Raw genomic sequence first — 9,696 nt, 5'->3', positions numbered from 1 at the left:
TTGTATTAAAACCTAATTAAAACAGTGGGGCCATTTTCGTTTGTTCTGCTTTTGTTTTTAAATAATCTTTTGTGTAAGTTACGCTATGGTGGACGAAGTAGGCAGCGTTTTTTTTGCAAGTCATGTCGGTGTATTGAAAACAATTATAGTACCATTTTCAATGGAAAAAAAGTTATGATGAAAAATACGTACAAATGAAATAAAATCTAAAAATAAAATATAAAAAAGAAAAAAAGTTAGAACATAAAAAAAACAAAATTACTATTTACGCGCATCTGTTGCAAATATGTCATTTCGAAAAGCTCCGACACCCAAGAGTGCGTCTTGTTCGCCTCGTGGCGCACCAGACAGCCCACTACCTGGCTGATGCCACTTCTCACATTCCTCGTCTCTTCGGTGATGCTTGATCCCGCTTTGCACATCCTGGCTCAGGAGTACTGAGGTCCGGCCGAACCCGAAACTTTTTCACTAAGGCCCGGGCCCGGCCAGTCACCCCACGAAACTTGTCTACCCATATAAGAAAATTTTAAAGAAATTCAATTCTTATACATATATAAGTACATATTTATTAAAGTATAAATCAGAGAACTGCAATGAGTATGATTAAGTATGATCGAAGACTCATGCCCAAATGGTAATCAAATCAAATTGTATGTTAAAAAAAAGATTTTAAAATAAAATAAAGCAAATTTAAATTTATTTTATTTTTTTTTTTTAAATTTATTTTAATTATTTTTCAAATTTATCTATTTATTTTAACTTATAAATTTTCCAATTTATTTTTATTTTTAAAAAAGGTATTTAAAAGAAGAGCCAGGTGCAAGTCTATTACGCATCTCTGTTATTACGTTTCCAGCTAATGAAAAAGAGCTCTCTGCTGCTGGTATGGAGTTTAAATTCATTGCAACCGTATATAGCCTTGGAAATTTGCTTTTATTAGATTTCCATCAATCCATTCAATTAAAAGTTTTAGACAATTCAACAATTTCTCTGGAATATTTGACTTCTTCGCTTGGGGTTTCCTTTGCCTTATACGCTGCTTTATTGATTAATTTTGAAAAGAAATAGGCATCGCTTTATTGACTGATCCAAAGAATCAGTTAGGAAGTACTATATTTTATTGGTTTATCAGCAATTAAAGAAACACAAAACTCTTTTACTATGTCCAAATCAGCTGTTTGCATTGATATAGCAGGAGGGTACAAAAAAATGCAACTGTATGACAGGAGTTCCGCAGGGCAGCGTACTTGGACCGTTGCTCTATTCGTTATATACTACTGATATACCCAGCCCCAACAATCAACATATGATAGCTCCCTCCAAAGCTCTTACTGCGACCTATGCAGATGACATTGCAGTCATCTACAATTCCAGCTGTCGCCATGAGGCAGCTAATGGGCTGCAGGAGTATCTTATATCCCTTGTAGCTTGGTGCAAACGGTGGAATTTGAAGATCAATCCGGTGAAAACAACGAACACCTGTTTCACACTGAAGAGAAAAAATAATGAATACGCCTAAAATTCAACTACAGGGAGTCACTCTGGAGCAGTCTTCACAAGCAAAATATCCTGGCATTACCTTGGATAAGCGCCTTCCCTTTGGGCCACATCTTAAAGCCACGGATAGAAAATGTAAACTGAGAACCCAGCAACTGCGTTGGCTTATAAACAGAAAGAGCAAATTGCCGCTTAGATCCAAAAGAGCGGTATATGCGCATTGTATTCTGCCAATTTGGCTTTATGGAATACAGATTTGGGGAATCGCAGCCAAATCCAAGTAAAAACGAATCCAGGTGTTGCAGAACCGGATACTAAGGAATGTAACAAACTGTCCCTGGTATGTGAGCGGGACAACTCTTCTTAAAGAATTGAAGCTACATACTGTAGAAGACCAGATTGGTAGGCACACAAGCCGATATAGTGAAAGTGAAAGAAAATAACTTTATGACACAAACAAAGGTTTTCCATTGAAAAATTTCCATCCATACCTTGTCAATGTTTCTGAAATGTTTTGTTTGAATTTAATGATTGCTGTAATATCATTGGGATTTGGAGACAAATTTTCGTTAATTTTTAAAATTGACGGAATAACCAAGCATTAGTGATGGAATTTTTCTTCTGAAGTTTATAATGACTTCACCAGTGGCAGATTTAAGGAAAAAGGCCCAGTGGGCAAATATGTAAGTAGTACCCAGTACCTTTAATATATGTAAGTAATAATTGTAAAATAAAAAGTTGTATCACTAATTTAAATATAAATCACCTTTCACGGCAGAAAATGGTCTGCAATCTGACAATCCAGTCAGCACAAACTTTGGTTGCCTCAAACATTTGCAACTTTGGTTTTAGCAACATTTTTGGATTTATTTCTTTGGAAAATTTGTTCCGATGCAAGTTAGGTCATGTTCCACAGAGAACTGCGGTCCTTTACGTTGCTCAGAAAGACTAATTACATATATTCACTGCGATTAATTTTTTCCAACACAATTTTATTGTTTTCCTTAATTTTCCTGGAAAAAAAAATGTGCTACTCGACAGAAAAAAGTACAACTTTCTAGAAGTACTTACATATTAGAGGTGCAGAAACAACATCGATGCATCGATGTTTTTAAATTTCTAAAAAACATCGATTGTTTTTTTTTGACCATCGATGTTTCGAGAACCATCACTATTTCAAAAAATTTGAAGAAGAAAACCACGCTTAAGGTTCATATTTTGTAACATTTTACTTATTTTGTTAATAATAATGTTTAATTATTTACTTATATGTACTTATAGAATGTGATATTGGTGGTGTAGGCGCGACGCTGATTCAGTTTCAACGATGGATAAGTTCTTGAACCGTAAGTAAATTAAAAACTGCACAGTACATGGCCAACTACAAGCAATGTAGTTGATTGCGTACATATGTCCCACGTGTGGCGGCCAATTCTCATCTGTACATTTTTTATAATATAGTACAACGAAGGAAAATATTGAAGGTCGGTCGCCTAAAAGAAAGCGAGAAACATCATGTGTGTGGCAGCACTTTAAGAAAACCGAGGACAAGACTAAGGCCACCTGCATTCACTGTGGGAAAACGTTAAAAACGGCAGGAAACTAGTGCTGCAAAAACATCGAGGTTTGGCACCATCGAGGTTTCCGATGTTTTAAAAAAAAAACATCGATAGTATCGATGTTTAGAACAATTTTTTTGTAGTTATTTGATATACAAGTTTAAAATCTTAAATAAAAGCGAGTTTTTTTTCTAAACCAAAACAAATAATAAATTTAGTTCAATGAATAGTAAGCAAATCAAAAATAACAAATCAACAAAATAATAATAACAGCCTTCAAGGCCAAAAGCTCTGCTTTGAGATCTGTTGAGATCGTTGGACTTATAATAAATGTTAATAGTAATAATAATTATTCGTTTATCCATTGATTTTTGCTAAGACACTATTTTATCCACATTTGAGGGCTTAAGGGATGCTCTTTTATTTGAAATTATAATTCCAGCTTTGCTGAAAATCCTCTCGCTCTCAATTGACGTTGCTGGAACACACAAAATTCTCTTGGCATACAATTGGAGAGCTGTGTCGTTGATGGCTCGCTGCATGAGATAAAATTACAATTAAATAATGCATTAGCTAATAAATAATTTTTACCCTACTTTCCAATACTTCAACGGATCTCGATTTTCGTCAATTTGGTAGTACTGTCGCAGGGTTATAATAGAATCACTTCGACAATTTTTTATCTTTTGCGCGATGTTTCTTTTTAAAAATTTAAGCAGTGGTTGGCTTGATTCTATTGGTGTTGGCGGTTCTGAAGTTTCCTGCGTTATATCCAGACTCCTGTTTATATTAGATATTTCATTCTCTAATAATTTTGTGGCTTCTTGAACATTCAAAGGCGATAAAAATGCTTCCTTTTTGAAACGAGGATCGAGCAGAGTTCCAATCCTAGTTGGTGTTCGTTTTTCGTATTCTAAAAGTCTTCTTTTTATATTTGCCACGAGAAGCTCACGCATTTTAAAGCCTTCATCCGTTCGAAGAGTTGTTTTGATGTCCTCCATTTTTTCTAATAGTCCGCAGACAAATGGTATGATTAGAGAAATCGTCACAGTTGCTCCAGCCGATATTTTTTGGGTAGCGTCATTAAACGGTGCGAGCAGCTTTACAATGTCCATTATTACATTTACTTCTTCCGCAGTTAGAGGTGGCGGTGACTTGGGAGTGGTCAGCAGAACTTGTCCAAGTGCTTCTCTGGTCGCAAGTATTCTCTCTAACAAGGCATAGGCGCTGTTCCACCTGGTAGGCACTTGCTTTAAGCCATATGTTTTGTTTGGCAACTGTGCCGCTTTGAATTTCGCATATGCGATGTTGCTTTGTTTAATATATGTGAAAATTTTTTTTGCATTTGATTATTACAATTTGAATGTTGTCTACTGAAAGACATTCTCTTACTATAAGATTAAGAGTGTGGGCAAAACAAGGCAGATGTCGTTTTTTTAAATTTTCACACATTTTGATCATAGATCTGTCACAATTGTGGAAACCTTGTCCAATATGTTCCACTTTTGAAGCACATCACTTAATGTGTCCCCAATATTATTGGCGGAGTGGTTTGTTTCATCTTTTAAAGACATTGTGGATAGAACAGCACAACGCAAAATATAATTGTCGTCAACAAAATGGCATTTTATAGTAATGTATGACATATTTGCTACTGACGTCCACAAGTCAGTGGTGATAGCTACAGTTTCAATATCCTGTAATATTGACATCAACTTTGCAGTCATTTCCTTGTAGCGCATTTCCATATTAACATTTTTTAAAGTTGTTCTTGATGGTAACTCGTAGTGAGGATCAAGAACAGCAACAAATTTTCGAAAAGAACTTTCCTCAACGAGACTGAAAGGTTGAATGCTACAAGCGACAAACTCGGACAGTGCATTGTCGATTTTACTTTTGCGTTCAGAAGACTTGTCATATTTTTTATTTATGAATGGCAAAATGGTATTTGATGATTTCGGCAGGTCACTCACTTTAAGAGATGGGTGCAAACGTCTCAAATGATCTCTTAAGTTGGTAGTATTACCACTAGTCTTATATATTTTTGCGCACGACTTACATTTCGCAAATTTGCTATCCTTCGACTTTTCAAAAAATGGCCAAACTTTTGACTTGCCAGGCATAGCTGCTGCATTGCTGCTCAGAATACAGCTACTATTCTCCTCATCTGAAATATTTATTTCGCAATTGCTTGCCGCATTGTCGTTGCCTGTTGTGATAGTTGCCTTGCCTGAAAACACACAAGCCATGAATTAATCACCTTCAAACAGATTAGAAACATGTACTTACGCTTTCTATTTACAGGACTAGCCATCGTACGACCGCCAACACCAATTTAAGCCAAGCTTCTAAAATAATCTGTAATTTATAATGTTACCCAAACCTGCTTCGCGCGCTTTTAGTAAATTTTGTGATGGTAATCCATTCAAACAAAACATCGATAGCGCAAAAAAAACATCGATGTTTTCTTTAAAAAAATAAAAACATCGATAGTATCGATAGTGTGCCGATGTTTTTGCAGCACTACAGGAAACACAACTAACTTAATGGACCACCTCAAACGTATACATCCAAACTATAGTGTTTTAGAAATAGATGGTCAGTCACCAAGTCTAGATAGTTCCATGCAACGAAATATAGAGTATCTGCCAGAGTCCCAAAAGAAAAAAACAATGGACAAATATGTAATGCTCATGATAGCACGGGACGTTCAACCGTTTTCCATAGTTGGGGACGATGGATTCCGTAATTTAATGCAGAACATGGACCCTAAATATAAAATCCCGAGCAGAACCTTTTTCAGAGAAGTAATGCTACCTAAAGGGGCCCATCCACAGGCGAGCATGTTCGGCGAACATGTTGTGCTCGACGAAATTTTTCCTGTGGATGGTAGTGTTCGTTGTCAAATTTTGTGTTCGTCAAAATGTTCGAATGGAATTGAAATCGTTCTATTTTGACAACGTTGGCAACAACATGCTCGTAAATGGATGGCAATGTTGGCACGAACGTCAGTTGGAAAAACGTTTTTGTAGAGCAAAATTAACAAAACATTCCTGCTAGATTTTATTGATAGCCTAAAAAATGAGCCTGCGCTATGGCACGCCAAAAGCGATGCATATAAAAATAAGCAATCGCGTAATAATGCATGGGAAGTTCTACTCAAAAAATATAAAGAGTTCGATGAGCACGCCACACTAGAAACCGTTAAGGAGAAAGTCAATTCGTTGCGTGCGTCATATAGACGAAAACTACAAAAGGTGCATCGAAGTGAAAAATCAGGCGCTGGAGCGGACAATGTTTACCAGCCGAGCTTGTGGTACTTCAGTGACCTGTCTTTTCTTAATGAAACAGAATCCTCGGTGGATGGAATCAGCACTTTTGATGACGGCCCAGACAATGACATAGTAAGTATTTTAATAAAATTGAAAACAAAGGTTTATTGTGCATATTAAGAACATAATTTTATATTAAATTCGATCATTCTGCCAAGGTACTGCTTCAATTGTGTTAAAATATTCGCGTAAGTTATCACGAATTCTTTTGGCATTTTCTGGGCAATTGCCACCTGTCAACGGTTGCAAATCGTCCATTTCATGGTTGTAATGATTGCCTCCAAATGAATTGACTGGATCTGCTGAACCTCGCAAATATACAGCTCCACTTCTCTTCGACAAATAGTTGTGCAAATAGAAACAACATAGAACTATCACCGAAGCCTTTTCCGGCTCTAAAGAAATAGTATTAAGAAGTATTCTAAATCTGGTCACTATTATGCCAAATGCATTTTCCACTATACGCCTAGCTCTTGAGAGGCGGTAATTGAAAATCAGCTCCTCCTTTAGCAATTTTTGTCGACTGTATGGCTTCATCAAATTTTGTGATAATGGAAAGGCGTCGTCCCCTACTAGCACATGTGGCAGTTCATATGATGTATTTGCAATTTGGCGAGGCTTCGGAATGAATAGTGATTGGTCATCGTAGCGCCTTTTATATTCCGATTGTGCAAATACACCAGCATCTGATGCCCTGCCATTTGCTCCAACTTCCACACAAATGAATTCATATTGTGCATTTACTATAGCCATCAGGACAATGCTGAACGTTTTTTTATAATTAAAATAGAATGATCCTGATGATTTTGGTTTCTTAATATGCACATGCTTTCCGTCAATAGCTCCTATGCAATTTATGAGATTCCATTGTTTTTCGAAATCATCAGCTGTTTTTTTTTCACTCTTTTTCATTTCCTGGAATCTAAAAAAAATATGAAATTCGTTAATAATTGCTAATTTAATTTTTTAGCCGAAGGCGTCGAAACGAAAACCGGATGAATCTACGCAGTTCCTACTAGAGGTGGGCGCGGGCCTGTATTTTGGGGCCCGGAACGCACGAAAACAAAATCTTTTTTGAGAGGCCCGGCCCGGCCGAACACGAAACTTTTTCATCAAGGCCCGGGCCCGGCCCGTCCCGGCACGAAACTTATTTAAACATATTTCAAAATTTAAAAGACATGTTATTTATGTATACATATATATAAGTTCATATTTATTAATCCTAATTCATGTTTTTATTTTTATTTTATTTTTCAAAGTTTATGAATTTCACAATATGGCCAGATTTTAAATAGTGGTGTGCAAACAAGTAAAATATTGTTTAAGCAAATCGATAGTAACATCGATAAGCAATTAAAATACGATTAATGGCGGTTGCAATTCGAGAATAAAAAAAAATGCGCGGTCAAATCAAAATTGTTTTAAGGCCTATTTCGGGTTTTTACGGGCCGGGCCGTTTTGAAAAGGCCCGGGCCCGCACGAATCTTAATTTTAAGGCCCGGGCCCGCTTCGGGCCTGTGTAAGCCCGCGGGCCACGAAAAAAGCCCGGCCCGTGCCCACCTCTAGTTCCTACAGAAAGCAGTAGCGCACTTGGACAACATTAGCGCAAAGCAACAAAGGTGTGAAGCAGACATATATGCAGAAGGGTGGGCTGCCATGTAGCTATTAAAGGAGCAGCAGCTTTTTGCGAAAAAAGGCATAGACCAGATCCTCATGCAAGGGTGCATGAATATGCTGACATATCAAGGGGTGTCAAGCATTGCAAATATTCCTAATAATACAAATTCTAATGGTCAATGCCAGATGCCAGCATCCATGTATTCACGAAAACAAATGTATCGTGAGAGCACTCCACATATGAGAGACTCAAATACATCTTCTTTTTCGTCTAATCAATTGAAAGACAACAAAAATGATTTTATAAAAACCAAAAACAGAACCGTTTCTGCTACATCCTTTGAAGAATTGTTCTACAGCGATGAATAAACCCATGTAGTACATTATATATATTATAAATAATAAAAAATTTGTTACCTTGATATAAGACTTTAGCATTTTAATTATTGCTCGACATGTTTCAATTATTATGCGCCCTAGGCTCTGGGGAGAAATTCCTGTTAAGAATTTCAGGTCTTCATAAATTTGGCCGCTAGCCAAAAAACGCAAAGTCGCTGAAAGGCGTTCTTTTGCGCTTATTGCCTCACGCATTTGTGTGTCCTGTCTTCGTTTTCAGGCACTACTAAATTTAACAGTTTTTCATATGTAGAACTGTCCATTCGAAGAAAGTTTTTTAAATCCATAGAAGACGTTTCATGCAACTCCTTTAAAAGCTTCGTATGTGTGAAATTTATCCACTTTGCGTACCATTCCTTCATCCACATACTGTGCTTCCTTTTTTCACTTCATCATTTTGTTTTTTCTTTTTTTCTAAGCAAATACTTATTGCCATAAGTGCAATTACAGTGCCGCTGTCGTTGTCCGTTGACATGTTGACAGTTTGAAAATTTGTTGAAAAATGATGTTCGCACGAATGTTGGCCTAGTTAGTGGGGAAAATGAAATTCAAGTAGGCGAGCATGTTCGTCAACATGCTCGCCTACTTGAATGTTCGTCAACATGCTCGCTGGAACATGCTGTGGATGGGCCCCTTAAGATATACAAAGATTTAAGAAAGGATCTGGAATGTGAGCTCGAAGGTGTCCAGTACGTTGCAATTACCACGGATGGATTGACTTCCCGTGCAAATGAAGCTTACATAACGGTTACGTGCCACTTTGTAAACAAAAAGTTTCAGCTAATTACAGCGGTCTTGTCGACGGCGAGTCTTTTGACGCCCACAAATCAGTCAGCACTGAATATCGCTGATACTATTCGGCAAGTACTAAATGAGTGGAAACTTCTACATAAACTTGTAACTATAGCTACAGATAACGACGCTAAAATGAAGAAGGACATAACGACGCTACAGATAACGACGCTACAATGAAGAAGGCATGCGAACATTTGAAAATTAAACATTTTCCATGTTTTGCGCACACGATTAATTTGCTGGTTCAAGAAATTCTCAAATTGGAGATTATTCGAACCATTCTTATCAAGTGCAAGACTGTTGTCGCATTTTAAGGACGCTCAAATGGTGACAGACCCCCTTGGATTAATTCAAGAGGTACCAACTAGGTGGAACAGTGCCTTCCAAATGATGGAACGAATTTTGCAGACTATTGAGGCACTCTCAATCACATTGTTAGGAACTGCAAAGGCTCCGGCACCTTTCTCTGCCGAGGAAATTGGTGTCCTAGAGGAACTTTG

Source organism: Drosophila bipectinata, chromosome 3L (genome assembly GCF_030179905.1).
Source record: "Drosophila bipectinata strain 14024-0381.07 chromosome 3L, DbipHiC1v2, whole genome shotgun sequence".
Taxonomy (NCBI): Eukaryota; Metazoa; Arthropoda; class Insecta; order Diptera; family Drosophilidae; genus Drosophila; species Drosophila bipectinata.
Note: the sequence above shows the minus strand (reverse complement) of the source record.